Consider the following 23,414-nt stretch of genomic DNA (forward strand, 5'->3'; position numbering starts at 1 on the left):
GTGCCGGTTTGATGTTCCTGCAGTTTTCACTGTAAAACCGAGTTGGAGCTAGTACCTCCCCATATATATGTATGGAGTGGAGTTTGCAAGTGAAAAGAAACTTTGTGTTCCCAACAAGCTAGGTGAAGGACGGCTTTCACACACACTTATCTCTCAGAACTGAGCATGTGGAGAGACGTTCGTTCATCTAGCACAATGGGAACGGGTTGCAGGAGAAACTTTTACTCTGGTTTCTCAGTCTGTTTCATAGTGCCGGTTTGAAGTTCCTGCAGTTTTCACTGTAAAACCGAGTTGGAGCTAGTACCTCCCCATATATATGTATGGAGTGGAGTTTGCAAGTGAAAAGAAACTTTGTGTTCCCAACAAGCTAGGTGAAGGACGGCTTACACACACACTTATCTCTCAGAACTGAGCATGTGGAGAGACGTTCGTTCATCTAGCACAAATGGAACGGGTTGCAGGAGAAACTTTTACTCTGGTTTCTCAGTCTGTTTCCTAGTGCCGGTTTGAAGTTCCTGCAGTTTTCACTGTAAAACCGAGTTTTAGCTAGTACCTCCCCATATATATGTATGGAGTGGAGTTTGCAAGTGAAAAGAAACTTTGTGTTCCCAACAAGCTAGGGGAAGGACGGCTTTCACACACACTTATCTCTCTGAACTGAGCACGTGGAGAGACGTTCGTTCATCTAGCACAAAGGGAACGGGTTGCAGGAGAAACTTTTACTCTGCTTTCTCAGTCTCTTTCCTAGTGCCGGTTTGAAGTTCCTGCAGTTTTCACTGTAAAACCGAGTTGGAGCTAGTACCTCCCCATATATATATATGGAGTGGAGTTTGCTAGTGAAAAGAAACTTTGTGTTCCCAACAAGCTAGGTGAAGGACGGCTTTCACACACACTTATCTCTCAGAACTGAGCATGTGGAGAGACGTTCGTTCATCTAGCACAAAGGGAACGGGTTGCAGGGGAAACTTTTACTCTGGTTTCTCAGTCTGTTTCCTAGTGCCGGTTTGAAGTTCCTGCAGTTTTCACTGTAAAACCGAGTTGGAGCTAGTACCTCCCCATATATATCTATGGAGTGGAGTTTGCAAGTGAAAAGAAACTTTGTGTTCCCAACAAGCTAGGTGAAGGACGGCTTTCACACACACATATCTCTCAGAACTGAGCATGTGGAGAGACGTTCGTTCATCTATCACAAAGGGAATGGGTTGCAAGAGAAACTTTTACTCTGGTTTCTCAGTCTGTTTCCTAGTGCCGGTTTGAAGTTCCTGCAGTTTTCACTGTAAAACCGAGTTTGAGCTAGTAATTCCACATATATATGTATGGATTGGAGTTTGCAAGTGAAAAGAAACTTTGTGTTCCCAACAAGCTAGGTGAAGGACGGCTTTCACACACACTTATCTCTCAGAACTGAGCATGTGGAGAGACGTTCGTTCATCTAGCACAAAGGGAACGGGTTGCAGGAGAAACTTTTACTCTGGTTTCTCAGTCTGTTTCCTAGTGCCGGTTTGAAGTTCCTGCAGTTTTCACTGTAAAACCGAGTTGGAGCTAGTACCTCCCCATATATATGTATGGAGTGGAGTTTGCAAGTGAAAAGAAACTTTGTGTTCCCAACAAGCTAGGTGAAGGTCGGCTTTCACACACACTTATCCCTCAGAACTGAGCATGTGGAGAGACGTTCGTTCATCTAGCACAAAGGGAACGGGTTGCAAGAGAAACATTTACTCTGGTTTCTCAGTCTGTTTCCTAGTGCCAGTTTGAAGTTCCTGCAGTTTTCACTGTAAAACCGAGTTGGAGCTAGTACCTCCCCATATATATGTATGGAGTGGAGTTTGCAAGTGAAAAGAAACTTTGTGTTCCCAACAAGCTAGGTGAAGGACGGCTTTCACACACACATATCTCTCAGAACTGAGCATGTGGAGAGACGTTCGTTCATCTAGCACAAAGCGAACGGGTTGCAGGAGAAACTTTTACTCTGGTTTCTCAGTCTGTTTCCTAGTGCCGGTTTGAAGTTCCTGCAGTTTTCACTGTAAAACCGAGTTGGAGCTAGTACCTCCCCATATATATATGGAGTGGAGTTTGCAACTGAAAAGAAACTTTGTGTTCCCAACAAGCTAGGTGAAGGGTGGTTTTCACACACACTTATCTCTCAGAACTGAGCATGTGGAGAGACGTTCGTTCATCTAGCACAAAGGGAACGGGTTGTAGGAGAAACTTTTACTCTGGTTTCTCAGTCTGTTTCCTAGTGCCGGTTTGAAGTTCCTGCAGTTTTCACTGTAAAACCGAGTTGGAGCTAGTACCTCCCCATATATATTTATGGAGTGGAGTTTGCAAGTGAAAAGAAACTTTGTGTTCCCAACAAGCTAGGTGAAGGACGGCTTTCACACACACTTATCTCTCAGAACTGAGCATGTGGAGAGACGTTCGTTCATCTAGCACAATGGGAACGGGTTGCAGGAGAAACTTTTACTCTGGTTTCTCAGTCTGTTTCATAGTGCCGGTTTGAAGTTCCTGCAGTTTTCACTGTAAAACCGAGTTGGAGCTAGTACCTCCCCATATATATGTATGGAGTGGAGTTTGCAAGTGAAAAGAAACTTTGTGTTCCCAACAAGCTAGGTGAAGGACGGCTTTCACACACACTTATCTCTCAGAACTGAGCATGTGGAGAGACGTTCGTTCATCTAGCACAAATGGAACGGGTTGCAGGAGAAACTTTTACTCTGGTTTCTCAGTCTGTTTCCTAGTGCCGGTTTCAAGTTCCTGCAGTTTTCACTGTAAAACCGAGTTTTAGCTAGTACCTCCCCATATATATGTATGGAGTGGAGTTTGCAAGTGAAAAGAAACTTTGTGTTCCCAACAAGCTAGAGGAAGGACGGCTTTCACACACACTTATCTCTCAGAACTGAGCACGTGGACAGACGTTCGTTCATCTAGCACAAAGGGAACGGGTTGCAGGAGAAACTTTTACTCTGCTTTCTCAGTCTCTTTCCTAGTGCCGGTTTGAAGTTCCTGCAGTTTTCACTGTAAAACCGAGTTGGAGCTAGTACCTCCCCATATATATGTATGGAGTGGAGTTTGCAAGTGAAAAGAAACTTTGTGTTCCCAACAAGCTAGGTGAAGGCCGGCTTTCACACACACTTATCTCTCAGAAATGAGCATGTGGAGAGACGTTCGTTCATCTAGCACAAAGGGAACGGGTTGCAGGAGAAACTTTTACTCTGGTTTCTCAGTCTGTTTCCTAGTGCCGTTTTGAAGTTCCTGCAGTTTTCACTGTAAAACCGAGTTGGAGCTAGTACCTCCCCATATATATGTATGGAGTGGAGTTTGCTAGTGAAAAGAAACTTTGTGTTCCCAACAAGCTAGGTGAAGTACGGCTTTCACACACACTTATCTCTCAGAACTGAGCATGTGGAGAGACGTTCGTTCATCTAGCACAAAGGGAACGGGTTACAGGGGAAACTTTTACTTTGGTTTCTCAGTCTGTTTCATAGTGCCGGTTTGAAGTTCCTGCAGTTTTCACTGTAAAACCGAGTTGGAGCTAGTACCTCCCCATATATATGTATGGAGTGGAGTTTGCAAGTGAAAAGAAACTTTGTGTTCCCAACAAGCTAGGGGAAGGACGGCTTTCACACACACTTATCTCTCTGAACTGAGCACGTGGAGAGACGTTCGTTCATCTAGCACAAAGGGAACGGGTTGCAGGAGAAACTTTTACTCTGCATTCTCAGTCTCTTTCCTAGTGCCGGTTTGAAGTTCCTGCAGTTTTCACTGTAAAACCGAGTTGGAGCTTGTACCTCCCCATATATATATATGGAGTGGAGTTTGCTAGTGAAAAGAAACTTTGTGTTCCCAACAAGCTAGGTGAAGGACGGCTTTCACACACACTTATCTCTCAGAACTGAGCATGTGGAGAGACTTTCGTTCATCTAGCACAAAGGGAACGGGTTGCAGGAGAAACTTTTACTCTGGTTTCTCAGTCTGTTTCCTAGTGCCGGTTTGAAGTTCCTGCAGTTTTCACTGTAAAACCGAGTTGGAGCTAGTACCTCCCCATATATATATATGGAGTGGATTTTGCAAGTGAAAAGAAACTTTGTGTTCCCAACAAGCTAGGGGAAGGACGGCTTTCACACACACTTATCTCTCAGAACTGAGCATGTGGAGAGACGTTCGTTCATCTAGCACAAAGGGAACGGGTTGCAGGAGAAACTTTTACTCTGGTTTCTCAGTCTGTTTCCTAGTGCCGGTTTGAAGTTCCTGCAGTTTTCACTGTAAAACCGAGTTGGAGCTAGTACCTCCCCATATATATCTATGGAGTGGAGTTTGCAAGTGAAAAGAAACTTTGTGTTCCCAACAAGCTAGGTGAAGGACGGCTTTCACACACACTTATCTCTCAGAACTGAGCATGTGGAGAGACGTTCGTTCATCTAGCACAAAGGGAACGGGTTGCAGGAGAAACTTTTACTCTGGTTTCTCAGTCTGTTTCCTAGTGCCGGTTTGAAGTTCCTGCAGTTTTCACTGTAAAACCGAGTTGGAGCTAGTACCTCCCCATATATATGTATGGAGTGGAGTTTGCAAGTGAAAAGAAACTTTGTGTTCCCAACAAGCTAGGGGAAGGACGGCTTTCACACACACTTATCTCTCAGAACTGAGCATGTGGAGAGACGTTCGTTCATCTAGCACAAAGGGAACGGGTTGCAGGAGAAACATTTACTCTGGTTTCTCAGTCTGTTTCCTAGTGCCGGTTTGAAGTTCCTGCAGTTTTCACTGTAAAACCGAGTTGGAGCTAGTACCTCCCCATATATATGTATGGAGTGGAGTTTGCAAGTGAAAAGAAACTTTGTGTTCCCAACAAGCTAGGTGAAGGACCGCTTTCACACACACTTATCTCTCAGAACTGAGCATGTGGAGAGACGTTCGTTCATCTAGCACAAAGGGAACGGGTTGCAGGAGAAACTTTTACTCTGGTTTCTCAGTCTGTTTCCTAGTGCCGGTTTGAAGTTCCTGCAGTTTTCACTGTAAAACCGAGTTGGAGCTAGTACCTCCCCATATATATGTATGGATTGGAGTTTGCTAGTGAAAAGAAACTTTGTGTTCCCAACAAGCTAGGTGAAGGACGGCTTTCACACACACTTATCTCTCAGAACTGAGCATGTGGAGAGACGTTCGTTCATCTAGCACAATGGGAACGGGTTGCAGGAGAAACTTTTACTCTGGTTTCTCAGTCTGTTTCCTAGTGCCGGTTTGAAGTTCCTGCAGTTTTCACTGTAAAACCGAGTTGGAGCTATTACCTCCCCATATATATATATGGAATGGAGTTTGCAAGTGAAAAAAACTTTGTGTTCCCCACAAGCTAGGGGAAGGACGGCTTTCACACGCACTTATCTCTCAGAACTGAGCATGTGGAGAGACGTTCGTTCATCTAGCACAAAGGGAACGGGTTGCAGGGGAAACTTTTACTCTGGTTTCTCAGTCTGTTTCCTAGTGCCGGTTTGAAGTTCCTGCAGTTTTCACTGTAAAACAGAGTTGGAGCTAGTACCTCCCCATATATATGTATGGAGTGGAGTTTGCAAGTGAAAAGATACTTTGTGTTCCCAACGAGCTAGGGAAAGTACGGCTTTCACACACACTTATCTCTCAGAACTGAGCATGTGGAGAGACGTTCGTTCATCTAGCACAAAGGGAACGGGTTGCAGGAGAAACTTTTACTCTGGTTTCTCAGTCTGTTTCCTAGTGCCGGTTTGAAGTTCCTGCAGTTTTCACTGTAAAACCGAGTTGGAGCTAGTACCTCCCCATATATATGTATGGAGTGGAGTTTGCAAGTGAAAAGAAACTTTGTGTTCCCAACAAGCTAGGTGAAGGACCGCTTTCACACACACTTATCTCTCAGAACTGAGCATGTGGAGAGACGTTCGTTCATCTAGCACAAAGGGAACGGGTTGCAGGAGAAACTTTTACTCTGGTTTCTCAGTCTGTTTCCTAGTGCCGGTTTGAAGTTCCTGCAGTTTTCACTGTAAAACCGAGTTGGAGCTAGTACCTCCCCATATATATGTATGGAGTGGAGTTTGCAAGTGAAAAGAAACATTATGTTCCCAACAAGCTAGGTGAAGGACGGCTTTCACACACACTTATCTCTCAGAACTGAGCATGTGGAGAAACGTTCGTTCATCTAGCACAAAGGGAACGGGTTGCAGGAGAAACTTTTACTCTGGTTTCTCAGTCTGTTTCCTAGTGCCGGTTTGAAGTTCCTGCAGTTTTCACTGTAAAACCGAGTTGGAGCTAGTACCTCCCCATATATATGTATGGAGTGGAGTTTGCAAGTGAAAAGAAACTTTGTGTTCCCAACAAGCTAGGGGAAGGGCGGCTTTCACACACACTTATCTCTCAGAACTGAGCATGTGGAGAGACGTTCGTTCATCTAGCACAAAGGGAACGGGTTGCAGGAGAAACTTTTACTCTGGTTTCTCAGTCTGTTTCCTAGTGCCGGTTTGAAGTTCCTGCAGTTTTCACTGTAAAACCGAGTTGGAGCTAGTACCTCCCCATATATATGTATGGAGTGGAGTTTGCAAGTGAAAAGAAACTTTGTGTTCCCAACAAGCTAGGTGAAGGACCGCTTTCACACACACTTATCTCTCAGAACTGAGCATGTGGAGAGACGTTCGTTCATCTAGCACAAAGGGAACGGGTTGCAGGAGAAACTTTTACTCTGGTTTCTCAGTCTGTTTCCTAGTGCCGGTTTGAAGTTCCTGCATTTTTCACTGTAAAACCGAGTTGGAGCTAGTACCTCCCCATATATATGTATGGAGTGGAGTTTGCAAGTGAAAAGAAACATTGTGTTCCCAACAAGCTAGGTGAAGGACGGCTTTCACACACACTTATCTCTCAGAACTGAGCATGTGGAGAGACGTTCGTTCATCTAGCACAAAGGGAACGGGTTGCAGGAGAAACTTTTACTCTGGTTTCTCAGTCTGTTTCCTAGTGCCGGTTTGAAGTTCCTGCAGTTTTCACTGTAAAACCGAGTTGGAGCTAGTACCTCCCCATATATATGTATGGAGTGGAGTTTGCAAGTGAAAAGAACTTTGTGTTCCCAACAAGCTAGGTGAAGGACGGCTTTCACACACACTTATCTCTCAGAACTGAGCATGTGGAGAGACGTTCGTTCATCTAGCACAAAGGGAACGGGTTGCAGGAGAAACTTTTACTCTGGTTTCTCAGTCTGTTTCCTAGTGTCGGTTTGAAGTTCCTGCAGTTTTCACTGTAAAACCGAGTTGGAGCTAGTACCTCCCCATATATATGTATGGAGTGGAGTTTGCAATTGAAAAGAAACTTTGTGTTCCCAACAAGCTAGGTGAAGGATGGCTTTCACACACACTTATCTCTCAGAACTGAGCATGTGGATAGACGTTCGTTCATCTAGCACAAAGGGAAAGGGTTGCAGGAGAAACTTTTACTCTGGTTTCTCAGTCTGTTTCCTAGTGCCGGTTTGAAGTTCCTGCAGTTTTCACTGTAAAACCGAGTTGGAGCTAGTACCTCCCCATATATATGTATGGAGTGGAGTTTGAAAGTGAAAAGAAATTTTGTGTTCCCAACAAGCTAGGTGAAGGACGGCTTTCACACACACTTATCTCTCAGAACTGAGCATGTGGAGAGACGTTCGTTCATCTAGCACAAAGGGAACGGGTTGCAGGAGAAACTTTTACTCTGGTTTCTCAGTCTGTTTCCTAGTGCCGGTTTGAAGTTCCTGCAGTTTTCACTGTAAAACCGAGTTGGAGCTAGTACCTCCCCATATATATGTATGGAGTGGAGTTTGCAAGTGAAAAGAAACTTTGTGTTCCCAACAAGCTAGTTGAAGGACGGCTTTCACACACACTTATCTCTCAGAACTGAGCATGTGGAGAGACGTTCGTTCATCTAGCACAAAGGGAACGGGTTGCAGGAGAAACTTTTACTCTGGTTTCTCAGTGTGTTTCCTAGTGCCGGTTTGAAGTTCCTGCAGTTTTCACTGTAAAACCGAGTTGGAGCTAGTACCTCCCCATATATATGTATGGAGTGGAGTTTGCAAGTGAAAAGAAACTTTGTGTTCCCAACAAGCTAGGTGAAGGACGGCTTTCACACACACTTATCTCTCAGAACTGAGCATGTGGAGAGACGTTCGTTCATCTAGCACAAAGGGAACGGGTTGCAGGAGAAACTTTTACTCTGGTTTCTCAGTGTGTTTCTTGTGCCGGTTTGAAGTTCCTGCAGTTTTCACTGTAAAACCGAGTTGGAGCTAGTACCTCCCCATATATATCTATGGAGTGGAGTTTGCAAGTGAAAAGAAACTTTGTGTTCCCAACAAGCTAGGTGAAGGACGGCTTTCACACACACTTATCTCTCAGAACTGAGCATGAGGAGAGACGTTCGTTCATCTAGCACAAAGGGAACGGGTTGCAGGAGAAACTTTTACTCTGGTTTCTCAGTCTGTTTCCTAGTGCAGGTTTGAAGTTCCTGCAGTTTTCACTGTAAAACCGAGTTGGAGCTAGTGCCTCCCCATATATATGTATGGAGTGGAGTTTGCAAGTGAAAAGAAACTTTGTGTTCCCAACAAGCTAGGTGAAGGACGGCTTTCACACACACTTATCTCTCAGAACTGAGCTTGTGGAGAGACGTTCGTTCATCTAGCACAAAGATAACGGGTTGCAGGAGAAACTTTTACTCTGGTTTCTCAGTCTGTTTCCTAGTGCCGGTTTGAAGTTCCTGCAGTTTTCACTGTAAAACCGAGTTGGAGCTAGTACCTCCCCATATATATGTATGGAGTGGAGTTTGCAAGTGAAAAGAAACATTGTGTTCCCAACAAGCTAGGTGAAGGACGGCTTTCACACACACTTATCTCTCAGAACTGAGCATGTGGAGAGACGTTCGTTCATCTATCACAAAGGGAACGGGTTGCAGGAGAAACTTTTACTCTGGTTTCTCAGTCTGTTTCCTAGTGCCGGTTTCAAGTTCCTGCAGTTTTCACTGTAAAACCGAGTTTTAGCTAGTACCTCCCCATATATATGTATGGAGTGGAGTTTGCAAGTGAAAAGAAACTTTGTGTTCCCAACAAGCTAGAGGAAGGACGGCTTTCACACACACTTATCTCTCAGAACTGAGCACGTGGACAGACGTTCGTTCATCTAGCACAAAGGGAACGGGTTGCAGGAGAAACTTTTACTCTGCTTTCTCAGTCTCTTTCCTAGTGCCGGTTTGAAGTTCCTGCAGTTTTCACTGTAAAACCGAGTTGGAGCTAGTACCTCCCCATATATATGTATGGAGTGGAGTTTGCAAGTGAAAAGAAACTTTGTGTTCCCAACAAGCTAGGTGAAGGCCGGCTTTCACACACACTTATCTCTCAGAAATGAGCATGTGGAGAGACGTTCGTTCATCTAGCACAAAGGGAACGGGTTGCAGGAGAAACTTTTACTCTGGTTTCTCAGTCTGTTTCCTAGTGCCGTTTTGAAGTTCCTGCAGTTTTCACTGTAAAACCGAGTTGGAGCTAGTACCTCCCCATATATATGTATGGAGTGGAGTTTGCTAGTGAAAAGAAACTTTGTGTTCCCAACAAGCTAGGTGAAGTACGGCTTTCACACACACTTATCTCTCAGAACTGAGCATGTGGAGAGACGTTCGTTCATCTAGCACAAAGGGAACGGGTTACAGGGGAAACTTTTACTTTGGTTTCTCAGTCTGTTTCATAGTGCCGGTTTGAAGTTCCTGCAGTTTTCACTGTAAAACCGAGTTGGAGCTAGTACCTCCCCATATATATGTATGGAGTGGAGTTTGCAAGTGAAAAGAAACTTTGTGTTCCCAACAAGCTAGGGGAAGTACGGCTTTCACACACACTTATCTCTCTGAACTGAGCACGTGGAGAGACGTTCGTTCATCTAGCACAAAGGGAACGGGTTGCAGGAGAAACTTTTACTCTGCATTCTCAGTCTCTTTCCTAGTGCCGGTTTGAAGTTCCTGCAGTTTTCACTGTAAAACCGAGTTGGAGCTTGTACCTCCCCATATATATATATGGAGTGGAGTTTGCTAGTGAAAAGAAACTTTGTGTTCCCAACAAGCTAGGTGAAGGACGGCTTTCACACACACTTATCTCTCAGAACTGAGCATGTGGAGAGACTTTCGTTCATCTAGCACAAAGGGAACGGGTTGCAGGAGAAACTTTTACTCTGGTTTCTCAGTCTGTTTCCTAGTGCCGGTTTGAAGTTCCTGCAGTTTTCACTGTAAAACCGAGTTGGAGCTAGTACCTCCCCATATATATATATGGAGTGGATTTTGCAAGTGAAAAGAAACTTTGTGTTCCCAACAAGCTAGGGGAAGGACGGCTTTCACACACACTTATCTCTCAGAACTGAGCATGTGGAGAGACGTTCGTTCATCTAGCACAAAGGGAACGGGTTGCAGGAGAAACTTTTACTCTGGTTTCTCAGTCTGTTTCCTAGTGCCGGTTTGAAGTTCCTGCAGTTTTCACTGTAAAACCGAGTTGGAGCTAGTACCTCCCCATATATATCTATGGAGTGGAGTTTGCAAGTGAAAAGAAACTTTGTGTTCCCAACAAGCTAGGTGAAGGACGGCTTTCACACACACTTATCTCTCAGAACTGAGCATGTGGAGAGACGTTCGTTCATCTAGCACAAAGGGAACGGGTTGCAGGAGAAACTTTTACTCTGGTTTCTCAGTCTGTTTCCTAGTGCCGGTTTGAAGTTCCTGCAGTTTTCACTGTAAAACCGAGTTGGAGCTAGTACCTCCCCATATATATGTATGGAGTGGAGTTTGCAAGTGAAAAGAAACTTTGTGTTCCCAACAAGCTAGGGGAAGGACGGCTTTCACACACACTTATCTCTCAGAACTGAGCATGTGGAGAGACGTTCGTTCATCTAGCACAAAGCGAACGGGTTGCAGGAGAAACATTTACTCTGGTTTCTCAGTCTGTTTCCTAGTGCCGGTTTGAAGTTCCTGCAGTTTTCACTGTAAAACCGAGTTGGAGCTAGTACCTCCCCATATATATGTATGGAGTGGAGTTTGCAAGTGAAAAGAAACTTTGTGTTCCCAACAAGCTAGGTGAAGGACCGCTTTCACACACACTTATCTCTCAGAACTGAGCATGTGGAGAGACGTTCGTTCATCTAGCACAAAGGGAACGGGTTGCAGGAGAAACTTTTACTCTGGTTTCTCAGTCTGTTTCCTAGTGCCGGTTTGAAGTTCCTGCAGTTTTCACTGTAAAACCGAGTTGGAGCTAGTACCTCCCCATATATATGTATGGATTGGAGTTTGCTAGTGAAAAGAAACTTTGTGTTCCCAACAAGCTAGGTGAAGGACGGCTTTCACACACACTTATCTCTCAGAACTGAGCATGTGGAGAGACGTTCGTTCATCTAGCACAAAGGGAACGGGTTGCAGGAGAAACTTTTACTCTGGTTTCTCAGTCTGTTTCCTAGTGCCGGTTTGAAGTTCCTGCAGTTTTCACTGTAAAACCGAGTTGGAGCTATTACCTCCCCATATATATATATGGAATGGAGTTTGCAAGTGAAAAAAACTTTGTGTTCCCCACAAGCTAGGGGAAGGACGGCTTTCACACGCACTTATCTCTCAGAACTGAGCATGTGGAGAGACGTTCGTTCATCTAGCACAAAGGGAACGGGTTGCAGGGGAAACTTTTACTCTGGTTTCTCAGTCTGTTTCCTAGTGCCGGTTTGAAGTTCCTGCAGTTTTCACTGTAAAACAGAGTTGGAGCTAGTACCTCCCCATATATATGTATGGAGTGGAGTTTGCAAGTGAAAAGATACTTTGTGTTCCCAACGAGCTAGGGAAAGTACGGCTTTCACACACACTTATCTCTCAGAACTGAGCATGTGGAGAGACGTTCGTTCATCTAGCACAAAGGGAACGGGTTGCAGGAGAAACTTTTACTCTGGTTTCTCAGTCTGTTTCCTAGTGCCGGTTTGAAGTTCCTGCAGTTTTCACTGTAAAACCGAGTTGGAGCTAGTACCTCCCCATATATATGTATGGAGTGGAGTTTGCAAGTGAAAAGAAACTTTGTGTTCCCAACAAGCTAGGTGAAGGACCGCTTTCACACACACTTATCTCTCAGAACTGAGCATGTGGAGAGACGTTCGTTCATCTAGCACAAAGGGAACGGGTTGCAGGAGAAACTTTTACTCTGGTTTCTCAGTCTGTTTCCTAGTGCCGGTTTGAAGTTCCTGCAGTTTTCACTGTAAAACCGAGTTGGAGCTAGTACCTCCCCATATATATGTATGGAGTGGAGTTTGCAAGTGAAAAGAAACATTATGTTCCCAACAAGCTAGGTGAAGGACGGCTTTCACACACACTTATCTCTCAGAACTGAGCATGTGGAGAAACGTTCGTTCATCTAGCACAAAGGGAACGGGTTGCAGGAGAAACTTTTACTCTGGTTTCTCAGTCTGTTTCCTAGTGCCGGTTTGAAGTTCCTGCAGTTTTCACTGTAAAACCGAGTTGGAGCTAGTACCTCCCCATATATATGTATGGAGTGGAGTTTGCAAGTGAAAAGAAACTTTGTGTTCCCAACAAGCTAGGGGAAGGGCGGCTTTCACACACACTTATCTCTCAGAACTGAGCATGTGGAGAGACGTTCGTTCATCTAGCACAAAGGGAACGGGTTGCAGGAGAAACTTTTACTCTGGTTTCTCAGTCTGTTTCCTAGTGCCGGTTTGAAGTTCCTGCAGTTTTCACTGTAAAACCGAGTTGGAGCTAGTACCTCCCCATATATATGTATGGAGTGGAGTTTGCAAGTGAAAAGAAACTTTGTGTTCCCAACAAGCTAGGTGAAGGACCGCTTTCACACACACTTATCTCTCAGAACTGAGCATGTGGAGAGACGTTCGTTCATCTAGCACAAAGGGAACGGGTTGCAGGAGAAACTTTTACTCTGGTTTCTCAGTCTGTTTCCTAGTGCCGGTTTGAAGTTCCTGCATTTTTCACTGTAAAACCGAGTTGGAGCTAGTACCTCCCCATATATATGTATGGAGTGGAGTTTGCAAGTGAAAAGAAACATTGTGTTCCCAACAAGCTAGGTGAAGGACGGCTTTCACACACACTTATCTCTCAGAACTGAGCATGTGGAGAGACGTTCGTTCATCTAGCACAAAGGGAACGGGTTGCAGGAGAAACTTTTACTCTGGTTTCTCAGTCTGTTTCCTAGTGCCGGTTTGAAGTTCCTGCAGTTTTCACTGTAAAACCGAGTTGGAGCTAGTACCTCCCCATATATATGTATGGAGTGGAGTTTGCAAGTGAAAAGAAACTTTGTGTTCCCAACAAGCTAGGTGAAGGACGGCTTTCACACACACTTATCTCTCAGAACTGAGCATGTGGAGAGACGTTCGTTCATCTAGCACAAAGGGAACGGGTTGCAGGAGAAACTTTTACTCTGGTTTCTCAGTCTGTTTCCTAGTGTCGGTTTGAAGTTCCTGCAGTTTTCACTGTAAAACCGAGTTGGAGCTAGTACCTCCCCATATATATGTATGGAGTGGAGTTTGCAATTGAAAAGAAACTTTGTGTTCCCAACAAGCTAGGTGAAGGATGGCTTTCACACACACTTATCTCTCAGAACTGAGCATGTGGATAGACGTTCGTTCATCTAGCACAAAGGGAAAGGGTTGCAGGAGAAACTTTTACTCTGGTTTCTCAGTCTGTTTCCTAGTGCCGGTTTGAAGTTCCTGCAGTTTTCACTGTAAAACCGAGTTGGAGCTAGTACCTCCCCATATATATGTATGGAGTGGAGTTTGAAAGTGAAAAGAAACTTTGTGTTCCCAACAAGCTAGGTGAAGGACGGCTTTCACACACACTTATCTCTCAGAACTGAGCATGTGGAGAGACGTTCGTTCATCTAGCACAAAGGGAACGGGTTGCAGGAGAAACTTTTACTCTGGTTTCTCAGTCTGTTTCCTAGTGCCGGTTTGAAGTTCCTGCAGTTTTCACTGTAAAACCGAGTTGGAGCTAGTACCTCCCCATATATATGTATGGAGTGGAGTTTGCAAGTGAAAAGAAACTTTGTGTTCCCAACAAGCTAGTTGAAGGACGGCTTTCACACACACTTATCTCTCAGAACTGAGCATGTGGAGAGACGTTCGTTCATCTAGCACAAAGGGAACGGGTTGCAGGAGAAACTTTTACTCTGTTTTCTCAGTGTGTTTCCTAGTGCCGGTTTGAAGTTCCTGCAGTTTTCACTGTAAAACCGAGTTGGAGCTAGTACCTCCCCATATATATGTATGGAGTGGAGTTTGCAAGTGAAAAGAAACTTTGTGTTCCCAACAAGCTAGGTGAAGGACGGCTTTCACACACACTTATCTCTCAGAACTGAGCATGTGGAGAGACGTTCGTTCATCTAGCACAAAGGGAACGGGTTGCAGGAGAAACTTTTACTCTGGTTTCTCAGTGTGTTTCTTGTGCCGGTTTGAAGTTCCTGCAGTTTTCACTGTAAAACCGAGTTGGAGCTAGTACCTCCCCATATATATCTATGGAGTGGAGTTTGCAAGTGAAAAGAAACTTTGTGTTCCCAACAAGCTAGGTGAAGGACGGCTTTCACACACACTTATCTCTCAGAACTGAGCATGAGGAGAGACGTTCGTTCATCTAGCACAAAGGGAACGGGTTGCAGGAGAAACTTTTACTCTGGTTTCTCAGTCTGTTTCCTAGTGCAGGTTTGAAGTTCCTGCAGTTTTCACTGTAAAACCGAGTTGGAGCTAGTGCCTCCCCATATATATGTATGGAGTGGAGTTTGCAAGTGAAAAGAAACTTTGTGTTCCCAACAAGCTAGGTGAAGGACGGCTTTCACACACACTTATCTCTCAGAACTGAGCTTGTGGAGAGACGTTCGTTCATCTAGCACAAAGATAACGGGTTGCAGGAGAAACTTTTACTTTGGTTTCTCAGTCTGTTTCCTAGTGCCGGTTTGAAGTTCCTGCAGTTTTCACTGTAAAACCGAGTTGGAGCTAGTACCTCCCCATATATATGTATGGAGTGGAGTTTGCAAGTGAAAAGAAACATTGTGTTCCCAACAAGCTAGGTGAAGGACGGCTTTCACACACACTTATCTCTCAGAACTGAGCATGTGGAGAGACGTTCGTTCATCTATCACAAAGGGAACGGGTTGCAGGAGAAACTTTTACTCTGGTTTCTCAGTCTGTTTCCTAGTGCCGGTTTGAAGTTCCTGCAGTTTTCACTGTAAAACCGAGTTGGAGCTAGTACCTCCCCATATATATTTATGGAGTGGAGTTTGCTAGTGAAAAGAAACTTTGTGTTCCCATCAAGCTAGGTGAAGGACGGCTTTCACACACACTTATCTCTCAGAACTGAGCATGTGGAGAGACGTTCGTTCATCTAGCACAAAGGGAACGGGTTGCAGGAGAAACTTTTTCTCTGGTTTCTCAGTGTGTTTCCTAGTGCCGGTTTGAAGTTCCTGCAGTTTTCACTGTAAAACCGAGTTGGAGCTAGTACCTCCCCATATATATGTATGGAGTGGAGTTTGCAAGTGAAAAGAAACTTTGTGTTCCCAACAAGCTAGTTGAAGGACGGCTTTCACACACACTTATCTCTCAGAACTGAGCATGTGGAGAGACGTTCGTTCATCTAGCACAAAGGGAACGGGTTGCCGGGAAACTTTTACTCTGGTTTCTCAGTGTGTTTCCTAGTGCCGGTTTGAAGTTCCTGCAGTTTTCACTGTAAAACCGAGTTGGAGCTAGTACCTCCCCATATATATGTATGGAGTGGAGTTTGCAAGTGAAAAGAAACTTTGTGTTCCCAACAAGCTAGGTGAAGGACGGCTTTCACACACACTTATCTCTCAGAACTGAGCATGTGGAGAGACGTTCGTTCATCTAGCACAAAGGGAACGGGTTGCAGGAGAAACTTTTACTCTGGTTTCTCAGTCTGTTTCCTAGTGCCGGTTTGAAGTTCCTGCAGTTTTCACTGTAAAACCGAGTTGGAGCTAGTACCTCCCCATATATATCTATGGAGTGGAGTTTGCAAGTGAAAAGAAACTTTGTGTTCCCAACAAGCTAGGTGAAGGACGGCTTTCACACACATTTATCTCTCAGAACTGAGCATGTGGAGAGACGTTCGTTCATCTAGCACAAATGGAACGGGTTGCAGGAGAAACTTTTACTCTGGTTTCTCAGTGTGTTTCCTAGTGCCGGTTTGAAGTTCCTGCAGTTTTCACTGTAAAACCGAGTTGGAGCTAGTACCTCCCCAAATATATGTATGGAGTGAAGTTTGCAAGTGAAAAGAAACTTTGTGTTCCCAACAAGCTAGGTGAAGGACGGCTTTCACACACACTTATCTCTCAGAACTGAGCATGTGGAGAGACGTTCGTTCATCTAGCACAAAGGGAACGGGTTGCAGGAGAAACTTTTACTCTGGTTTCTCAGTCTGTTTCCTAGTGCCGTTTTGAAGTTCCTGCAGTTTTCACTGTAAAACCGAGTTGGAGCTAGTACCTCCCCATATATATATATGGAGTGGAGTTTGCAACTGAAAAGAAACTTTGTGTTCCCAACAAGCTAGGTGAAGGACGGCTTTCACACACACTTATCTCTCAGAACTGAGCATGTGGAGAGACGTTCGTTCATCTAGCACAAAGGGAACGGGTTGCAGGAGAAACTTTTACTCTGGTTTCTCAGACTGTTTCCTAGTGCCGGTTTGAAGTTCCTGCAGTTTTCACTGTAAAACCGAGTTGGAGCTAGTACCTCCCCATATATATCTATGGAGTGGAGTTTGCAAGTGAAAAGAAACTTTGTGTTCCCAACAAGCTAGGTGAAGGACGGCTTTCACACACACTTATCTCTCAGAACTGAGCATGTGGAGAGACGTTCGTTCATCTAGCACAAAGGGAACGGGTTGCAGGAGAAACTTTTACTCTGGTTTCTCAGTCTGTTTCCTAGTGCCGGTTTGAAGTTCCTGCAGTTTTCACTGTAAAACCGAGTTGGAGCTAGTACCTCCCCATATATATGTATGGAGTGGTGTTTGCAAGTTAAAAGAAACTTTGAGTTCCCAACAAGCTAGGTGTAGAACGGCTTTCACACACACTTATCTCTCAGAACTGAGCATGTGGAGAGACGTTCGTTCATCTAGCACAAAGGGAACGGGTTGCAGGAGAAACTTTTACTCTGGTTTCCCAGTCTTTTTCCTAGTGCCGGTTTGAAGTTCCTGCAGTTTCCACTGTAAAACCGATTTGGAGCTAGTACCTCCCCATATATATGTATGGAGTGGAGTTTGCTAGTGAAAAGAAACTTTGTGTTCCCAACAAGCTAGGTGAAGGACGGCTTTCACACACACTTATCTCTCAGAACTGAGCATGTGGAGAGACGTTCGTTCATCTAGCACAAAGGGAACGGGTTGCAGGAGAAACTTTTACTCTGGTTTCTCAGTCTGTTTCCTAGTGCCGGTTTGAAGTTCCTGCAGTTTTCACTGTAAAACCGAGTTGGAGCTAGTACCTCCCCATATATATATATGGAGTGGAGTTTGCAAGTGAAAAGAAACTTTGTGTTCCCAACAAGCTAGGGGAAGGACGGCTTTCACACGCACTTATCTCTCAGAACTGAGCATGTGGAGAGACGTTCGTTCATCTAGCACAAAGGGAACGGGTTGCAGGAGAATCTTTTACTCTGTTTTCTCAGTCTGTTTCCTAGTGCCGGTTTGAAGTTCCTGCAGTTTTCACTGTAAAACCGAGTTGGAGCTAGTACCTCCCCATATATATGTATGGAGTGGAGTTTGCAAGTGAAAAGAAACTTTGTGTTCCCAACAAACTAGGTGAAGGACGGCTTTCACACACACTTATCTCTCAGAACTGAGCATGTGGAGAGACGTTCGTTCATCTAGCACAAAGGGAACGGGTTGCAGGAGAAACTTTTACTCTGGTTTCTCAGTGTGTTTCCTAGTGCCGGTTTGAAGTTCCTGCAGTTTTCACTGTAAAACCGAGTTGGAGCTAGTACCTCCCCATATATATATATGGAGTGGAGTTTGCAAGTGAAAAGAAACTTTGTGTTCCCAACAAGCTAGGGGAAGGACGGCTTTCACACGCACTTATCTCTCAGAACTGAGCATGTGGAGAGACGTTCGTTCATCTAGCACAAAGGGAACGGGTTGCAGGAGAATCTTTTACTCTGTTTTCTCAGTCTGTTTCCTAGTGCCGGTTTGAAGTTCCTGCAGTTTTCACTGTAAAACCGAGTTGGAGCTAGTACCTCCCCATATATATGTATGGAGTGGAGTTTGCAAGTGAAAAGAAACTTTGTGTTGCCAACAGACTAGGTGAAGGACGGCTTTCACACACACTTATCTCTCAGAACTGAGCATGTGGAGAGACGTTCGTTCATCTAGCACAAAGGGAACGGGTTGCAGGAGAAACTTTTACTCTGGTTTCTCAGTGTGTTTCCTAGTGCCGGTTTGAAGTTCCTGCAGTTTTCACTGTAAAACCGAGTTGGAGCTAGTACCTCCCCATATATATGTATGGAGTGGAGTTTGCAAGTGAAAAGAAACTTTGTGTTCCCAACAAGCTAGGTGAAGGAAGGCTTTCACACACACTTATCTCTCAGAACTGAGCATGTGGAGAGACGTTCGTTCATCTAGCACAAAGGGAACGGGTTGCAGGAGAAACTTTTACTCTGGTTTCTCAGTGTGTTTCCTAGTGCCGGTTTGAAGTTCCTGCAGTTTTCACTGTAAAACCGAGTTGGAGCTAGTACCTCCCCATATATATGTATGGAGTTGAGTTTGCAAGTGAAAAGAAACTTTGTGTTCCCAACAAGCTAGGGGAAGGTCGGCTTTCACACACACTTATCTCTCAGAACTGAGCATGTGGAGAGACGTTCGTTCATCTAGCACAAAGGGAACGGGTTGCAGGAGAAACTTTTACTCTGGTTTCTCAGTCTGTTTCGTAGTGCCGGTTTGAATTTCCGGCAGTTTTCACTGTAAAACCGAGTTGGAGCTAGTACCTCCCCATATATATGTATGGAGTGGAGTTTGCAAGTGAAAAGAAACTTTGTGTTCCCAACAAGCTAGGTGAAGGACGGCTTTCAAACACACTTATCTCTCAGAACTGAGCATGTGGAGAGACGTTCGTTCATCTAGCACAAAGGGAACGGGTTGCAGGAGAAACTTTTACTCTGGTTTCTCAGTCTGTTTCCTAGTGCCGGTTTGAAGTTCCTGCAGTTTTCACTGTAAAATCGAGTTGGAGCTAGTACCTCCCCATATATATATATGGAGTGGGGTTTGCTAGTGAAAAGAAACTTTGTGTTCCCAACAAGCTAGGTGAAGGACGGCTTTCACACACAATTATCTCTCAGAACTGAGCATGTGGAGAGACGTTCGTTCATCTAGCACAAAGGGAACGGGTTGCAGGAGAAACTTTTACTCTGGTTTCTCAGTCTGTTTCCTAGTGCCGGTTTGAAGTTCCTGCAGTTTTCACTGTAAAACCGAGTTGGAGCTAGTACCTCCCCATATATATGTATGGAGTGGAGTTTGCAAGTGAAAAGAAACTTTGTGTTCCCAACAAGCTAGTTGAAGGACGGCTTTCACACACACTTATCTCTCAGAACTGAGCATGTGGAGAGACGTTCGTTCATCTAGCACAAAGTGAACGGGTTGCAGGAGAAACTTTTACTCTGGTTTCTCAGTGTGTTTCCTAGTGCCGGTTTGAAGTTCCTGCAGTTTTCACTGTAAAACCGAGTTGGAGCTAGTACCTCCCCATATATATGTATGGAGTGGAGTTTGCAAGTGAAAAGAAACTTTGTGTTCCCAACAAGCTAGGTGAAGGACGGCTTTCACACACACTTATCTCTCAGAACTGAGCATGTGGAGAGACGTTCGTTCATCTAGCACAAAGGGAACGGGTTGCAGGAGAAACTTTTTCTCTGGTTTCTCAGTCTGTTTCCTAGTGCCGGTTTGAAGTTCCTGCAGTTTTCACTGTAAAACCGAGTTGGAGCTAGTACCTCCCCATATATATGTATGGAGTGGAGTTTGCAAGTGAAAAGAAACTTTGTGTTCCCAACAAGCTAGGTGAAGGACGGCTTTCACACACACTTATCTCTCAGAACTGAGCATGTGGAGAGACGTTCGTTCATCTAGCACAAAGGGAACGGTTTGCAGGAGAAACTTTTACTCTGGTTTCTCAGTCTGTTTCCTAGTGCCGGTTTGAATTTCCTGCAGTTTTCACTGTAAAACCGAGTTGGAGCTAGTACCTCCCCATATATATGTATGGAGTGGAGTTTGCAAGTGAAAAGAAACTTTGTGTTCCCAACAAGCTAGGTGAAGGACGGCTTTCACACACACTTATCTCTCAGAACTGAGCATGTGGAGAGACGTTCGTTCATCTAGCACAAAGGGAACGGGTTGCAGGAGAAACTTTTACTCTGGTTCTCAGTCTGTTTCCTAGTGCCGTTTTGAAGTTCCTGCAGTTTTCACTGTAAAACCGAGTTGGAGCTAGTACCTCCCCATATATATATATGGAGTGGGGTTTGCTAGTGAAAAGAAACTTTGTGTTCCCAACAAGCTATGTGAAGGACGGCTTTCACACACACTTATCTCTCAGAACTGAGCATGTGGAGAGACGTTCGTTCATCTAGCACAAAGGGAACGGGTTGCAGGAGAAACTTTTACTCTGGTTTCTCAGTCTGTTTCCTAGTGCCGGTTTGAATTTCCTGCAGTTTTCACTGTAAAACCGAGTTGGAGCTTGTACCTCCCCATATATATCTATGGAGTGGAGTTTGCAAGTGAAAAGAAACTTTGTGTTCCCAACAAGCTAGGTGAAGGACGGCTTTCACACACACTTATCTCTCAGAACTGAGCATGTGGAGAGACGTTCGTTCATCTAGCACAAAGGGAACGGGTTGCAGGAGAAACTTTTACTCTGGTTTCTCAGTCTGTTTCCTAGTGCCGGTTTGAAGTTCCTGCAGTTTTCACTGTAAAACCGAGTTGGAGCTAGTACCTCCCCATATATATATATGGAGTGGGGTTTGCTAGTGAAAAGAAACTTTGTGTTCCCAACAAGCTAGGTGAAGGACGGCTTTCACACACACTTATCTCTCAGAACTGAGCATGTGGAGAGACGTTCGTTCATCTAGCACAAAGGGAACGGGTTGCAGGAGAAACTTTTACTCTGGTTTCTCAGTCTGTTTCCTAGTGCCGGTTTGAAGTTCCTGCAGTTTTCACTGTAAAACCGAGTTGGAGCTAGTACCTCCCCATATATATGTATGGAGTGGAGTTTGCAAGTGAAAAGAAACTTTGTGTTCCCAACAAGCTAGGTGAAGGACGGCTTTCACACACACTTATCTCTCAGAACTGAGCATGTGGAGAGACGTTCGTTCATCTAGCACAAAGTGAACGGGTTGCAGGAGAAAATTTTACTCTGGTTTCTCAGTGTGTTTCCTAGTGCCGGTTTGAAGTTCCTGCAGTTTTCACTGTAAAACCGAGTTGGAGCTAGTACCTCCCCATATATATGTATGGAGTGGAGTTTGCAAGTGAAAAGAAATTTTGTGTTCCCAACAAGCTAGGTGAAGGACGGCTTTCACACACACTTATCTCTCAGAACTGAGCATGTGGAGAGACGTTCGTTCATCTAGCACAAAGGGAACGGGTTGCAGGAGAAACTTTTACTCTGGTTTCTCAGTCTGTTTCCTAGTGCCGGTTTGAAGTTCCTGCAGTTTTCACTGTAAAACCGAGTTGGAGCTAGTACCTCCCCATATATATGTATGGAGTGGAGTTTGCAAGTGAAAAGAAACTTTGTGTTCCCAACAAGCTAGGTGAAGTACGGCTTTCACACACACTTATCTCTCAGAACTGAGCATGTGGAGAGACGTTCGTTCATCTAGCACAAAGGGAACGGGTTGCAGGAGAAACTTTTGCTCTGGTTTCTCAGTCTGTTTCCTAGTGCCGGTTTGAATTTCCTGCAGATTTCACTGTAAAACCGAGTTGGAACTAGTACCTCCCCATATATATGTATGGAGTGGAGTTTGCAAGTGAAAAGAAACTTTGTGTTCCCAACAAGCTAGGTGAAGGACGGCTTTCACACACACTTATCTCTCAGAACTGAGCATGTGGAGAGACGTTCGTTCATCTAGCACAAAGGGAACGGGTTGCAGGAGAAACTTTTACTCTGGTTTCTCAGTCTGTTTCCTAGTGCCGTTTTGAAGTTCCTGCAGTTTTCACTGTAAAACCGAGTTGGAGCTAGTACCTCCCCATATATATATATGGAGTGGGGTTTGCTAGTGAAAAGAAACTTTGTGTTCCCAACAAGCTATGTGAAGGACGGCTTTCACACACACTTATCTCTCAGAACTGAGCATGTGGAGAGACGTTCGTTCATCTAGCACAAAGGGAACGGGTTGCAGGAGAAACTTTTACTCTGGTTTCTCAGTCTGTTTCCTAGTGCCGGTTTGAAGTTCCTGCAGTTTTCACTGTAAAACCGAGTTGGAGCTAGTACCTCCCCATATATATGTATGGAGTGGAGTTTGCAAGTGAAAAGAAACTTTGTGTTCCCAACAAGCTAGGTGAAGGTCGGCTTTCACACACACTTATCTCTCAGAACTGAGCATGTGGAGAGACGTTCGTTCATCTAGCACAAAGGGAACGCGTTGCAGGAGAAACTTTTACTCTGGTTCTCAGTGTGTTTCCTAGTGCCGGTTTGAAGTTCCTGCAGTTTTCACTGTAAAACCGAGTTGGAGATAGTACCTCCCCATATATATGTATGGAGTGGTGTTTGCAAGTGAAAAGAAACTTTGTGTTCCCAACAAGCTAGGTGAAGGACGGCTTTCACACACACTTATCTCTCAGAACTGAGCATGTGGAGAGTCGTTCGTTCATCTAGCACAAAGGGAACGGGTTGCAGGAGAAACTTTTACTCTGGTTTCTCAGTGTGTTTCCTAGTGCCGGTTAGAAGTTCCTGCAGTTTTTACTGTAAAATCGAGTTGGAGCTAGTACCTCCCCATATATATGTATGGAGTGGAGTTTGCAATTAAAAAGAATCTTTGTGTTCCCAACAAGCTAGGTGAAGTACGGCTTTCACACACACTTATCTCTCAGAACTGAGAATGTGGAGAGACGTTCGTTCATCTAGCACAAAGGGAACGGGTTGCAGGGGAAACTTTTACTCTGGTTTCTCAGTCTGTTTCCTAGTGCCGGTTTGAATTTCCTGCAGTTTTCACTGTAAAACCGAGTTGGAGCTAGTACCTCCCCATATATATGTATGGAGTGGAGTTTGCAACTGAAAAGAAAATTTGTGTTCCCAACAAGCTAGGTGAAGGACGGCTTTCACACACACTTATCTCTCAGAACTGAGCATGTGGAGAGACGTTCGTTTATCTAGCACAAAGGGAACGAGTTGCAGGAGAAACTTTTACTCTGGTTTCTCAGTCTGTTTCCTAGTGCCGGTTTGAAGTTCC

Source organism: Camelus bactrianus, chromosome 8 (assembly GCF_048773025.1).
Source record: "Camelus bactrianus isolate YW-2024 breed Bactrian camel chromosome 8, ASM4877302v1, whole genome shotgun sequence".
Classification (NCBI taxonomy): domain Eukaryota; kingdom Metazoa; phylum Chordata; class Mammalia; order Artiodactyla; family Camelidae; genus Camelus; species Camelus bactrianus.